Genomic DNA, 15,977 nt, shown 5'->3' on the forward strand with positions numbered 1-15,977 from the left:
CACATCACAGTCCAATCAAGAAATGGTCCGTTGATGTGTAGAATAAGAGAAGACGACACTGCAAAATGACTAGTTTTTGATCAGTGGTCAGCTCATGAGGCACCCACTTATCGAGCGTTGGCCACCCTTCTTACTTGCTCAAACGCCAAATGACTGTACAATGGCTGACTTGAGTTCTTCGGTAACTTCTTGTGTCGTTGCAAGATCAGCTTCAATGACCGTGCGCAGTCGGTCGTTCTCAACTCCTGATGGCCAGTTCCTGGGCCCCTCATCCTCAAGGCAGCCCTCTCCTTTCCGAGACTTCTTGAACCACCACCGCACTGTATGTTTGTTAGTGGATCCTGGGCCAAATGCAAGCTGTCGCTGCTGCTTTACGACCCATTTTGAACTCAAATAAGAAAATCGCTCGAATTTGCTTTTTCGTCTAACATCATTTCTATAGTCTAAAATAAATATAAAATAAACAGCCAGTATAAGTCATTATCAAAAAACATAGCAAGAAATGAACATTGAAATGATGTGTAACATAACCACATTTATTTAAGAATGTTCTCCAATATCAAATAGCAAAGTTCAACAATGGAAACCACAATTACTTTTGTACCAATCTTATATATATATAAGATTGGTGTGTGTGTGTGTGTGTGTGTGTGTGTGTGTATATATATATATATATATATATAGTGTGTGTGTGTGTTAGAAAAAGCCCAAAAGGGTACACCAGAAAAGGAAATAACAACAGCTTGTTTTTCATGGTAGGAATATAAGTGCTAGTTTACTATTTTATCTATCTGTGCTTTTAAATTATCTATAATGAATGTGACTTATTTTTTAAATAATGATAAATATTAATACATTTGGTTTGCATACTACTAATCAGAAAACTACGGAAAATTCTTAAAGAGATGGGAATATCAGACCACCTTACCTGCCTCCTGAGAAACCTATATGCAGGTCAAGAAGAAACAATTAGAACCAGATATGGAACAATAACAACTGGTTCCAAACTGGGAAAGGAGTATGTCAGGGCTCTATATTGTCACCCTGCTTGTTTAACTTATATGCAGAGTACATCATGGGAAATTCCAGACTGGATGAAGCACCAGCTGGAATCAAGACTGTGGTGAGAAAGATCAATAGCCTCAGAAATGCAGATAATATCACCCTAATGGCAGAAAGTGAAGAGGAACTAAAGAGCTTCTTGATGAAGATGAAGGAGGAAAGTAAAAAAGCTGGTTTTAAACTCAGCATTCAAAAAACTAACACCATGACATCCAGTTCCATCACTTACTGGAAAATAGGGAAAAAGTGGAAACACTGACCGACTTTATTTTCTTCAGCTCTAAAATTGCTGCAGACGGTAAATGCAGTCATGAAATTAAAAGATGCTTGCTCCTTGGAAGAAAAGCTATGACCAACATAGACAGCATATTAAAAAGCAAAGACATTAATTTGCCAACAATTTCCCTATAGTCAAAGCTATGGTTTTAACAGTAGTCATATATGGATGTGAGAGTTGGACCATAAGGAAGGCTGATCACTGAAGAATTGATGCTTTCAAACTGTGGTGCTGGAGAAGACTCTTGAGCATCCCTTGGACTGCAAGGAGATCAAACCAGTCAATCCTAAAAGAAATCAACCATGAATATTCATTGGAAGGACTGGTGTTGAAGCTGAAGCTCTAATACGAAAAGCTGACTCACTGGAAAGACTCTAATGCTGGGAAAGATTGAGGGCAGGAGGGAAAGGGTGAAACAGGATAAGATGGTTGGATGGCATCATTGACTCAATGGACATGAGTTTGAGCAAGCTCTGGGAGATGGTGAAGGACAAGGAACCCTGGTATGATGCAGTCCATGGGGTTGCAAAAAGTCAGACATGACTGAGCCACTGAATGACAATAAAATGTAGCGAAAAGCTGTCTCACTGGAAAGACTCTAATGCTGGGAAAGATTGAGGGCAGGAGGGAAAGGGTGAAACAGGATAAGATGGTTGGATGGGATGTGATGCGAAAAGCTGACTCACTGGAAAGACTCTAATGCTGGGAAAGATTGAGAGCAGGAGGGAAAGGGTGAAACAGGATAAGATGGTTGGATGGCATCATTGACTCAATGGACATGAGTTTGAGCAAGCTCTGGGAGATGGTGAAGGACAAGGAACCCTGGTATGATGCAGTCCATGGGGTTGCAAAAAGTCAGACATGACTGAGCCACTGAATAACAATAAAATGTACTTTAAAGTTTACCCAGCCTTTCCTCTGTTCATCCACTCAAAAATCATATCTCTTTATCTATTTTCTTTTATTCATACAAAGTATTGTGGATACAGACTTAGAGTAGTAATTCCCTGTCCTTGATAGGTGTGGTTTAGTCACTAAGTTATGTCTGACTCTTGCAACCCCATAGACTGTATTCTGCCACATTCCTCTGTCCATGGGATTCTCCAGGCAAGAATACTGGAGTGGGCTGCCATTTCCTTCTCCAGGAGATCTTCCAGACCCAGGAATCAAACCCGGGTCTCCTGTACTGCAGGCAGATTCTTTACTGACTGAGCTATGAGGGAAGCCCTCAGAGCTTCCTTATAGTCCTCAATACATTAGTCTACTAAAAGTCAGAGAAAAAGGAAATAGAAAGAATCATTACAACATTTTCAAACCAAGTTTTTCAATGTTTTTCTATGGATCTTAGAATTCCTTACAATATATTTCTTAATTTTTCATTTGTATAAATATGATAATATATTAAATATAAGTTTTTCAGCATCATCTTGACACCTTTAACTAAAATATGACTTAAGGTTCCATATTTATGCTTGTGATTATAATCGTACCAAGTATTATTTAATTGTTATGGCTAATAAGAAATGAATTTAAATATAAATGCTGTTTAAGCCTCGTGGAAACCAACTGGTATTATGAGATATTTAGCAGTAATATGAATAATGACTAATGGTCAAATAATTGAGTCATCTGAGGATGTATGTTATGGAATAGTTATGTCAAACTCAAAAGCTGTCAAAACTGTATTCATGCTGTGAACAGAAATTTAGTTTTAGCCAAATGTCATTCTTTCATATTAAATAAATGTTGTTAATACTAATTTCATCAAATTAGCACACAACATTATGGGAGGAGGAGCTCTATCTGTCTTATTTGCTGCTGTATTCCAATGTCTGGTTTTATAATAAATGCATACTAAACGAACTCCAGGAGTTGGTGATGGACAGGGAGGCCTGGCGTGCTGCAATTCATGGGGTCGCAAAGAGTTGGACACGACTGAGTGACTGAACTGAACTGAAACATTAGCTGAATGGATGAATAATGGAATGAATGGAGGGAGGTTTTCTAAACTTAGATTTGTTTTCTAATTTTTGTCTGTTTTATAGATGAACAAAAGTCATACCTGGTTTTATACTGATGTGTACTTAAATAATATTCTATTTAAAAAAATAACACAAGTGACTAGTGAGAATTTTTCTCCTTTAAAAGAAATCTGAATGTTTAAAGGGTGTTGTCAGTTCCTTAAAGTCATAGGGCTAACCCTAAACTCTCCTCTTTCTGTAATGTTCCTTTCTTGACTCTTTTCCTTCTACTTTCAGCTTCCACTCACGTCAAAATCCCACATGCCCCTTCCGGCTCTCACTCCTTCCCTGCCTGTACCTGTCAACTGCAGCTCCTTCCTCACCCTACTCTCATCACCTAAGAGGAGGAATTAGAGAGAGTATAAGAAACCAGAGAATAAAGTCAGTTCTCCAGTGACTAAACAACACTCGAATGAAGAAAAGAGACTCAGGAGTCACACAGACCAGGATCCAAATCCGAATTCTACCACTGATGTAGGACGTGTTAGAACAGGACTAGGCCAGTTAAACAATTTTGATATTTAGTCTTCTCATCAATACAATGTTCTGGCAGCGTGCGTAAGGAGGCCTCATTCTGACCCTTCTTTGGCAGAAACCCTTCCCCATGAGGAATTTTTGGGATTAAGGGGAATGTGCCTATCTGGATCCCAAGCATCCCCCTGCCAAGAACTGAGCCCCGAATCCCTGCCCAAACTTCCCTGCTTCTACACGCTAGCTAAGTCCCTACTAATTCTTCTGATGATACGCTAGCCCACTGATGTGCATACCCTTAAGTGTGAGGCATGAATTTCAGATGCGGTGGCTGTAAGAATGCAGTAGAGTACCTATAATCCTAAATGTGAGTCCTGAGCCAGTGTTGGATAAAGTCTAGGGGTAGAGGGAAGAAAATAAAAAGGGTCTTGGCCCGGGAGCTCGAGAGTATTGTTCTTGTATTAGCTCCTACAGCTAAGAACTCTGAAGGGTCTGAGAATTCATTCGTTGTCTCACTTTGAGCCTGGCCATACATGTTCACTGTGAAAGAATATCTATTGAATTAAGATGACTAACTGTATTGAGCAATGCTTCACTAGCCTGATTTAGAACTTCTAAATATTTAGCACATGGCCTCCCTATGTATTTTTGCTTCAAGAGCTACAAATGTTATAGGTGGATCTGCCTGGGACACAGTAACTGTGCAATGACACGCTATTCCTATTTCACAGAGTGCTGGTATGGCCAATTACTAAGCATTTATCGGAAACTATTAGCTTAGAGTGCTGCCCTAGACACATTTAGGCAATAGACAACAAACAGAAGCAGCAGCCTAGGCTTCTGGGTGCTTATGACTTGATCGGATGTTATAAATCACATATATAGAAACTTTAGAATAATCTCAGAAGTGTCTAGAATTTTATGAAACCAATTTTCTGTGAGGCTTATAGAACACTGTCTCAATTGAATTATAGTCACTAGGGTTCTATAAATCTATGTAAGCAATACCGTCCTTTCTTTGCTTGATTAAATTTTCCCATCTTTCAAAGGATCTCGAGCCTGGCCTCCTGGGTAAAGCCTTCTTGGCTGTTCCTGTCTGACCTCCGTCGCTCTTCTCTGAACTCCTGGAACAGTCAAGGTCATCAGCAAAACTTTGGTTCCTAAGTATTCGTTAAGTGTTTCATACTAATTGGTCTGTGTTCCTATGGAGACAGTTTTACAAAGCCAGAAATCTTGTCTTAGATTTCTCTTTACGTAATTTTCTCCAAATTGCCCCTTCTCTCCATTTCCCCACCCCTTCTCCTTTCCACCTGTCTTCACCACACACTCATTGTGTGAATTAATCAGTCCCTCTGCTATTCTTCTACAATGATGTGTTCAGCCCCAAATTACAGTATGTAATTTAGTGAATGCACACACATACATCACATGTGGACACACACATTAATACATAACAACTTTCAGGTGTCCCAGACTTTCTAATTAACAGCACACAATGAAAAGAACTCCACATTCTTGTTCCAATTAAGAGACCAATCAGGTCTGAACAAATATCAGACTATGAAGTGCGGAAGGTTTTGAAGAGGAAAGTAGCCATACTGTAGGAAGGAATGGGAGGAAGTCATTGCTGGAAGTTAAGCCCCTTCATTCTCTGCTTCACATGAGTCAGGCAGGAAATACTCTAACATGCGCCTCTTGGAAGCCTCATGGCTTCGGGTACATGCTCAGGATGTTGAACCAATCGCCTGCCTCCGACTCAGAGTAAGCGGTATCCCCAGCATATGCTGAGGTCTTCTGCACAGCAAAGCCGCTAAGGTCAAGTCCATGTCTTTCTTGGCTGTGTCAGCTTAGTTCTATCACTGTCCTCACAAGGCAGAGGGCTCCGGAGGGCAGGGCCTGCCTCAATCATTCCTGAATGCCTGCTATACAGAGCTGCTGCTGCTGCTGCTGCTGCTAAGTCGCTTCAGTCGTGTCCGACTCTGTGAGACCCCATAGACGGCAGCCCACCAGGCTCCCCCGTCCCTGGGATTCTCCAGGCAAGAACACTGGAATGGGTTGCCATTTCCTTCTCCAATGCAGGAAAGTGAAAAGTGAAAGTGAAGTCGCTCAGTTGTGTCTGACTCTTAGCGACCCCATGACTGCAGTCTACCAGGCTCCTCCTTCCATGGGATTTTCCACACAAGAGTAGTGCATCTGGTAAATGATGAGCACTCAATGAGAAGCAACGCAGTATGCAGAAAGTACACAGGCTTTGAGGCTAGAAAGATCAGACTGGATTTGAATATTGGTTCCATCCATTATAAATTGCACAGCTTTGAACAAGTTATTAAAACCTTCTCACCTAAAACAAAATGTATTATATTGTGGAATTATTATAAAGTTACAGTTACTCAACTTATTTACATGATTTGCCTTATTCTAGAGATAATTTGAGGTAACATATAAGTTTTCCAAATTTAAAATTAGGTGGTTAGCTACTGCATGTATACTAGAGGGACATGAATGTGATTCAAAGCACCTTAATAATTTATGACCATAAAGGGGGATTTTCCTGGTGGTCCATTGGCTAAGACTCCATGCTCTCAATGCAGGAGACTCCAAGTGCCACTCCTGGTCAGGGAACTAGGTCCCACATGCTGCAACTAAACCACAACTCAGAGTTTGCGTGCTGCAACTAAGACCTAGCATAGCTGCGATCCAAAAGCCTACAAGCAAGAAATGCTGGAGAGGGTGTGGGGAAAAGGGAACCCTCTTACACTGTTGGTGGGAATGCAAACTAGTGCAGCCACTATGGAGAACAGTGTGGAGATTCCTTAAAAAACTGGAAATAGAACTGCCTTATGACCCAGCAATCCCACTGCTGGGCATACACACTGAGGAAACCAGAATTGAAAGAGACACATGTACCCCAATGTTCATCACAGCACTGTTTATAATAGCCAGGACATGGAAGCAACCTAGATGTCCATCAGCAGATGAATGGATAAGAAAGCTGTGGTACATATACACAATGGAGTATTACTCAGCCATTAAAAAGAATACATTTGAATCAGTTCTAATGAGGTGGATGAAACTGGAGCCTATTATACAGAGTGAAGTAAGCCAGAAAGAAAAACACCAATACAGTAAAACATGTAAAATATCATGTATGAAACGAGTCACCAGTCCAGGTTCGATGCACGATACTGGATGCTTGGGGCTGGTGCACTGGGACGACCCAGAGGGATGGTATGGGGAGGGAGGAGGAAGGAGGGTTCAGGATGCGGAACACATGTATACCTGTGGCAGATTCATTTTGATATATGGCAAAACCAATACAATATTGTAAAGTTAAAAAATTAAATTAAATTAAAAAAATAAAAAGACTATGTGCTGCAACTAAGACCTAGCATAGCTAAATTAACAAAATTTAAAACAGTAATTTATGACCACAGCAAGGCACAATCAGTGACCTTATTATTAAAAAACAGGCAAAAAAGACCAAGAAGATCAAGGCAAACTAGTCAGGACTCAAATGAGGTCATATAAGTGTTTCTCCCATGGATTCTCATGAAGATAAATATGGTGACAGCCCATTCAGGAAACAAAGAAATGGCTTCATAGCTTTCCTTCTTTTATCATATATACTTATGAAATCATTACAAACTGTGGTTTAATAAAGTAATTCAGCAGTCAGTGGGAAGCACCAATGCTGAATTGAGAGGGAAATAGAGTTTAGGTATCCTAGGAGCTCTGCAGAGTTTCAACACAGTCTTCCAAAATTACCATTTCTCTCAGCCATGCTTTAATAGTTATTAAGCATTTATTAAGCTAAGATTATAGTTTAATATGAATTTTCGGAGTTTACGTGCCAGGTTGGAAGAGAGATACTCACTTTAATAGACAATGGAGAATGAGGAATAACTGACGTCTTATGAGACCTGGGAAGTCAGACAGCATAAACAGAACCTGGTATTACAGGTAAGCACTTAGCAGACCACTTGTCACTTATTAAACTTGCAATAAGTAACTACTATCATTAATATTTGGAACATATGAACAGATACACTGTGGATATCTAAAACATATACTTATCTAATGTTAACTTGTTAATTGATCAATGATGAGTAAGCATAGAAAACAATGAATTTGAGTAGACTTGAGTTAATTTTATGGTGAAGAGAAAACATAGAAATACTGACACAAGAAATTGTTTAATCATTTAGCTTTAAATACATTTTATAGACTTTTTTTTTGAATTCATAAGGAGTATATGATCTGTAATACATTTTGCAAGTAACAAATTATTATCCAAATTTGCATCCAAATTCTGCAAGTGTAGGTTCTATCAAAACTATACCAAACATGGAGATGAAGAATTTAGCCAATTATCCTGATTTTCTAAATAGTTAGATGCCCATTAAAGACCTAGGTGCTTAAATGCTACACATTTTCCTCCCAAGATTCCCTGCTGTGATGCCATGTCTTAGTCAGTAGTAAGAAATCTGAGAAACATCTAACAAACCTCTGATAGAAGAAGTGAAATACTCATTTAACAAGTATTTATTCAGTAACAATAATAATAGATAGTAATCAGAGTTATACTAATAAATCATTTGTTGAGTTCTTATGTCAACGTTGCAATTTTTATCACAAAATATATGAATATATAAAAAGTATAAAGCACATACATACCTTTTTCAAAATTATAAAATGGATTTCCATGTACCTGCCAACCAGCTTAAGAAATGCGTCATGACCAGTGTCTCGGAAGCACCAAGTGTACGTACCCATATTCAAACAAATCACACACACTCCAGAAGATTTTGTGTTAATCATTCTTTTGCTTTTCTTTGTACTTATTACATACATGTATATCCCTAAATGAGATGGTTGGATGGCATCACTGACTCAATAGGCATGAGTTTGAGCAAGCTCCGGAAGATTGTGAAGGACAGTCAAGCCTGGCAAGCTGCAGTCCATGGGGTCCCAAAGAGTCGGACATGACTGAGTGGCTGAACAACAACAAAAATATCCCTAAACAAGGTGCTTAATTTTGTCTGTTTCTGAATTGTACTTAAATATCAAGTTGACCAAAAAGTTCATTCCTATTTCTCCATAAAATCTTAAGGAAAAGCTTGAATGAACATTTTGGCCAACCCAATAGAATCATAATATATATTTTCTTCCCTTTTAAAACTCAATATTACTATTAACATTTACCCATGTTACAGTCTATATGGGGAGTTCATTAATTTTCATTACTGCACAGTGTTCTGTTGTATAAATAAAGTGCAATGTATAGATACTTAGGCTACTTCCACATTGCTAAATGCAATATGGTTAAACATACTTGTTGAATCAGTAATTATTAAATGACTTTATAGTCTTAGGAGTTATTCAGTGATCCTACAGATATGACATCTTTCTTCTCCCCTACTTTCCAGTGGAAATTTCTTAGGATTAAAATAATCTTTATATTCTTCCCTTTAATCATGTGCCTATCCTGGTTTTAGAGAAACCTAATCACTTTTTCCTAAGATTTTTAAATCATATATTTGCTAGAGTAAATAACCTTCTACTGAAAATGCTCATCATTATATCTTTGTGGAACTTCCAGGAAGGTAAAAGAGATTAGATTCCGCTGTGATCTCCTTTAAAAAAAGATAAATAAGAATTAGATGCTAACTTTTAAGGAAAAGAGTTTACATCTCAATCACAGCCTTCTACAATATTGCAACTTTGGGCAACAGGAGTCTCAGGTTTTAAAATATCATAAAAGTAAAACATTTAAGGTAATTCACACAGACTAGGTATCTGGCTGTGTGGAAAATGCTGGGTAAAACGGTCCAGAGATAATGCAGAACTCATACCTACTTTCTGCTCACATGAAGTGTTATTGTTGGGAAAACATATGAGCAAATGTGAAAAAGACTGCAGGCTATTTCCAAATTAACCCTGCTTATTTACCCTCAAGACAGCAAACTTCAAGGTAGGTAAGTTTGAAGGTGGAGCTTTATAATTGTTCACTAACTTAAATCTTTGTGGGAAAAATAATTTTAAATTGGAAATACAGGTTTTTAGGTTGCCAAGGTAAAACAATACAAATGGACACTACACGTAATTGAAACATACTTTTTTTTTTTCCTATCCAATTTGTACATGACTAAATAAGCCAAGCACAGAGGTGAGAGGGGAAGGATAGAAAACTAGAATATTCAACTAAGCTATATTCAGCCTTTTAAAAATTGTATATCTTCATATTTTTGTTTTGCTGATTTTTTCTCTTGATTTCAAATATCAACTCTTCTAATCTCTAAAACCATGCCCCCTCTGCCAGCTACCAGCCTATCAATCTCCTTCCCTGTAAACTTCCTTGCAAAAGCATTCAGTACCTTCTGCATCAACTTCATCATACAATTCAACTTCTTACTTTACAGAAAACCATTCCCTGTCCCTGTCCTTCTACTAAAAACGCTCTTCAACATTAGAAAATTCCTAAATGGCAAATTCAGAACCATGTCTTCATTGTTATTCCACTTGACGTTTCTGGAGAATTTGACACTGCTGATCATTCTGTCCTGGAAACTCAATTTCCACAACTTTCACTCCCAGGTGTAACAAGTCCTCTTTCTCTTCTGTTCTACTCTATTCACATGACACTCCTTCCCAGAATTTTTCTCACTCTATCCTGTCTTTTCTTCTAAGAATATTTCTACCTGTTTTCCATGGTCCAACTAGAATGTTACCTCTTCCATATGTTTTTCTATCAGGGTTTGCACTGAATATAGTTATTTGCCCTTCCATGTTTACCTCTATTATAGTTATTATTACACTGTATATTAAATATTAATTCATATACTTGCCTTCCTCTACTAAATTGTAAAATTCCTTGAGAGTTGCAATTAAATTTTATTCATTTTTTTATCCTTAGCATTATTTCAATGGTGAAAACTCATTAAGTGTTTTGTGAATGAATGAGTGAATAAAGAAGCACTGAAATGAGACATGAAAAACGGGCTTAAACTCTGACCAATAAGATGGACTGCTAGGTCATCTGATATTTGAAAAGAGAATTAAATGAACAAAATGAGCTACACTGAACAGAGAAAACACTTAAAACCTATGAAAATGTAAAAATGAAAGTGAGATAGCTCTTTAAGCAGGACACCCCTTCCAGTATCATGTTTCACTACTCTGATGAAGTTACAATAGATCTGAGGAAGATTTACTGAAAGCAAATTTTTATCTGCTCTGGTTGACCTAAAGGAAATCTAATTCTGTAGCAAATGTTAAATCTGAGTCACCGCCACAATTATTTCAACAATGTTGCCTCCAAGCTAACCCACATGACTGAATTAAAAGATAGGAGACTAAAACTGCTGCTACTCTCACTTGTATCTAGCAATTACTGGAGCCCAAGGGATGTAACAGTGGAACAAATATTGGTAACATTCAAAGGCATGTGATTTCCGCCCCCTAACTCCCCTTCTTCCTGCCACCTGCAGCATCCCCTTCTGTCTGAAGAGAATTTCCAAAGTACCGGTATTACTGAATCATATAAGCTATAAGTTATAGGTGTGTGTGTGTGTGTGTGTGTTTATAAAGCTATACCATAATCTATTCCAATTCCCTTGGAAATGGTGGTGAGCAAAAGAGAAGTGAGGAGCATCTTCATGTTCAGAAGTACATTTACCCAAAGAACCAACTGTGTGTGACACAAGGTAAAGCAACGCACTGTTTCCTTTAAGCGTCATCCTGGGGAAATCTACACAAGGCCAGATTTCTCCAACATCTAAACTGCTCTCTGGAAAGACTCAGGCCCTTCTGGAAGCTTCAATAATGGAGTGAGACCACTGGGGTACCATTTGATAAACTGAAGCTTCAGTGCACTCAATAGGACCCTAGTGGTTTCAAAGAGTTAACGTAGCATCTGGAGGCAGATGAACTAATGCCTTGAGAATTAATTCTAGGGTTAAAGAATCTTCCTTAGATCATTAAGAACATTTCCTCTGACCTTCGGCTTTCTACAATGACTGGAAATAAAAAACGTTCTTGCCTATGTTATAGAACTAATAGACTAAATTAATGATTTGTATATTTTATTAGAAGTGATATTGAGTATATTACTGAAAATATTCTTTTCTAAAGAGTAACATACTTCAAAATTCTCTTTCTCAACTCATTTTAGTTCATCAAGAACATTAATATAAATTTAAAAATCTAGAATTATATATAAAACCTAACTCAAACATTAAAATCACTCTTACTCTTAGCAATTAAACCTAAAAATACTCTATACTTAATTATATGCTAAATTCTGTGACAGGCACTGGGAATACAATGGTAATAAAAGAGTCCCTGTCTTCAAGACACTTTCACTCTAGTGGAAGAATAGACAGTTAACTGGAAAATTGCATTTGTCTATGAAAGAAATACATTCTTCTGTATACTTTAACAATTTGAAAATCTTTATTAGTTAACTATGTTATTGATATCATCAGGCTCAATGGTTAAATTTTAAAGAAATCAATTATAGATATAACACTGTATATATTCACTGTATTAAATTTGATGGTTATTTTTATAATAAGAAACAACATTATTATCATGCATAATTGGATCATAGAAGATAAAACCAAATGAATTTAGCTCTTCAATTCACTTTTCTCACATTTAAAAATAATCTAGTCCAACAGAAATAAAAATCTATTTCTTGGGAATTTTCTCCCCTTTCTTATTTGTCCAACTTCATATCCAAAAGGTTATTAAACATGTTACATGTTATTTTATTTTAAACCCTCAAGATCAAATCATCAACCTCATGACTAGTCTGTAGTATGGGCTTCCCCGGCAATCCAGTGGTTAGGAGTCTGCATATCCACTGCAGCGGGATAGGGTTTGATCCCTGGTTGGGGAACTAAGATCCCGTATGCTTCACAGAGTAGACAAAACAAACAAAAATATTTTGGGAGATGAACATATAGGCAATAATAACAAATTATTTGATTTTTTTTCTGAAACCTTAATAAAAATATCTCCAAAACTGCTAATCAACCAAAAATACATCCCAATTTTAAACCAATATGGTTTATGAAAATTTCTTGGGCTTTCTTAGAAGGCAGTTTTGTAAAATTCTTGAATGAAAATCTGGACCCAGGCCTTGTTTCTCCAGCACTCCATGGGAGATGATGACTCAGTGGTAACATACTTGCTTACCGTTACTACAGATTTCCAGATGGCAGATCCATGGCTACAGTTGGAACAAGCAAAACTAAGAACTCTAGTTCCTATTTAGTCTTGACAAAGACTTCTTTTACCTTAGCATTTGAAACATTTTATATATATATATATATATAAATGCTTATAGATTTTCATAGTGCCTCTGAGGTTCAAAAGGCAACCTCTCTGTTTCAAAACATCATGTGGTAGTACTTATCTCCATCCTCTTACAGAAGCTGAAATTCTCAATAATTATTATACGAATAATGATAAGCCCTTATATCTGAAAAGTGCTTTCACACAGGGATCTGATTTCATCTTCACAGTGTCTCTGCCCACAATGCTGGTGTCCCCCGGGGTTCTGTCTATAGTTTTCTCTCTTTCACTCTTCACAGCCTCCCTAGGAAAACTTATCCACACCTGTGGTTTCCACCACCACCTATGTGGTAACGATGCACAAATTTCTATTTTCAGCTTAGTGCTCACAATGGAGGTGCAGATGGACACGTGTACTGAACAAACCCCAGGGGCTGTCTGCAGTAACTGGTACTCAACACATGTAAACTTATGTTCTTTCCCAAGGCTCCTCTCTGTTCAAATTCTCTAGAACAACTAAAAATACCATAATCTATCAGTTATCCAAGCTGCAAATGCAAGTCTCAGCCTCTACCTTTTTTTCACACCTACATAGTAACTAAGTCTTGATGTCTCTTCAGTAGGATTTCCTCTTTCTCATACCAAGATATTTTCACAGCATATGCCCTTAGCTTTATCTTTACTGAACAACTAAAAAAATTCCCTACATGTTTCCCCCATTCATGACTGACTTCATGTCCAGACCACCTTCTAATTCTCCTGCCAGAATAATCCTCCTAATACAAATCCAGTCAGGACATTCCCCTGCTTTAAATCTTAAGAAAAAAATTAAACATGTAATGGTATAAAGCACGGCAATAAGATAAAGTTCAAACTTCCTGATGGAGACTACAGGACCTTAACAATATCACCCCAAATCATATTTTGCTAATCTCACTTTCTCCATACTCTTTACACAGAGATACATTTGCAAGTCCCCAAACAAGATCACTGAGTTTCACTACTTTCATGACGTATTCCAATTAACAGAAACTCCCTACCTTCAACTCACGTGCATAACACTAGTGAGCCCCACTACAGTCTGGGCTCCTCAGGGTAAGGACCTCTCTCACTCACCTTCACGTCTCTAGTAGGCGGTGGTGCACATGAACTTGGTTAAATTAAGTGATGGATACGTCTGTGTAAGAGGGTTTCCCTGGTGTCTCAGATGGTAAAGAATCCTCCTACAGTGCAAGAGACCTGGGTTCAATCGGTGGGTTGGGAAGATCCCCTGGAGGAGGGCACAGCAACCCACTCCAGTATTCTTGCCTGGAGAATCCCATGGACAGAGGATCCTGGCTATGGTCCATGGAGTCAAAAAGAGTTGGACACGACTAACTAAGCACATGTTTGTAAGATATATAGCAATATCTCCACTTTGCAGAGGTTTGGGAAAGCCATATAATTACAACAAATCCAACTGGTTTAATTACTGAATTTAAATCCTGCAGATAAGTCTAGTGCTAATTAGATGTGGAGGGTGTTAAGAGTAAAATGGGTACTAATACATTTTCTATGTAAATGTACATAAAAATATATTGTCAATAACAATTAAAGATGTTCAGTGGCTAAGTCATGCCCAACTCTTTGCAATCCCATGGACGACAGCACGTCAGGCTTCCCTGTCCCTCACCATCTCCCGGAGTTTGCTCAAATTCCTGTCCATTGAGCCAGTGATGCTACCTAACCATCTCATCCTCTGCCGCCCTTTTCTCCTTTTACATCTCCACAAAAAACTTTCAAAATGTTAAAAAAATAAGTTACACACTCTCTCAAACAAAATATTTGCAACAAGCAATAGAAAAAAAATCATTAATATCCTTAGTATGTGAAAAGGTTTTACAGATAACTTAAGTTCCTGCTTTTTTCAATGACATGGAAGGCAATCACAAATGAGAAACATAAATGACTATAAGTCTGTATAATGTTCAATACCATTGGTAAACATAAGCAATGAACCAACAATGGAATAAAAATTTTAACCAAATTAACAAATATTAAAATGTTACAGCACTTCATCTTACACATAATGGTGCAAAAAATATCCATATTGTGTAAAGAAGTACTTCTTTGTCTTTAAGTTTACCTTTTGCTGAGCTTCACTTTACTTATGATTATATGCCTCTGTTTACCTAATTATGTTGTCAGATGCACCATGAACAAAGCAATACTCCAAAAAGATATGTATGCATGGCTGCTGCTCGGTCACTTCAGTTGTGTCTGACTCTGCAACCCTCTAGACTGCAGCCCGCCAAGCTCCTTTGTCCATGGGATTTTCCAGGCAGAATACTAGAGTGGGTTGCCATGTTTTCCTCCAGGGGATCTTCCTGACCCCGCAATTGAACCCACATCTCCTGCACTGTAGGTGTATTCTTTACCACTGAGCCTCCTAGAAAGCTCTGTATGCATGGGCCCACTTCTTACTCCAGGTGGCCTCCACGGCTACCTGTATGACTGCTGATCGATGTTCCAACAGCGGCCAAGACGGCTGACTACAATTCAGGTCTCACTTACATTACATTGATATTGGGAGTTTTCTAGGCAAATAGGTAGTCCTTTAAAAAACAAATAAATAAACTAACAATTTGAATTATCGCACAGACAACATGTTATTTTTCTACTCAAAAACCTTCAATAACTTTCCTTACTCTACAAGGTTAAGTGACAGCTTCTCAGCTGGATATTCATAACATGGCTCCAATGTACTTTTTATTATCTCATTCTCTAACAAGATTAGACAATATATGCATGTGTGCTAAGTCACTTCAGTCATGTCCGACTCTGCAGCCCTGTGGGCTGAAGCCCACCAG

At 37.9% G+C, this 15,977-nt stretch overlaps 1 protein-coding gene across 10 annotated transcripts in view; it reads right to left on the reverse strand.

The window, feature by feature from the left end:
- Positions 1-15,977, reverse strand: part of DLG2 (discs large MAGUK scaffold protein 2) — a 2,318,993-nt gene that overhangs the window by 1,587,439 nt on the left and 715,577 nt on the right. The gene's annotated exons all lie outside the window — the stretch shown is intronic.

The sequence above is a fragment of the Bos indicus x Bos taurus genome, chromosome 29 (assembly GCF_003369695.1).
Source record: "Bos indicus x Bos taurus breed Angus x Brahman F1 hybrid chromosome 29, Bos_hybrid_MaternalHap_v2.0, whole genome shotgun sequence".
Taxonomy (NCBI): domain Eukaryota; kingdom Metazoa; phylum Chordata; class Mammalia; order Artiodactyla; family Bovidae; genus Bos; species Bos indicus x Bos taurus.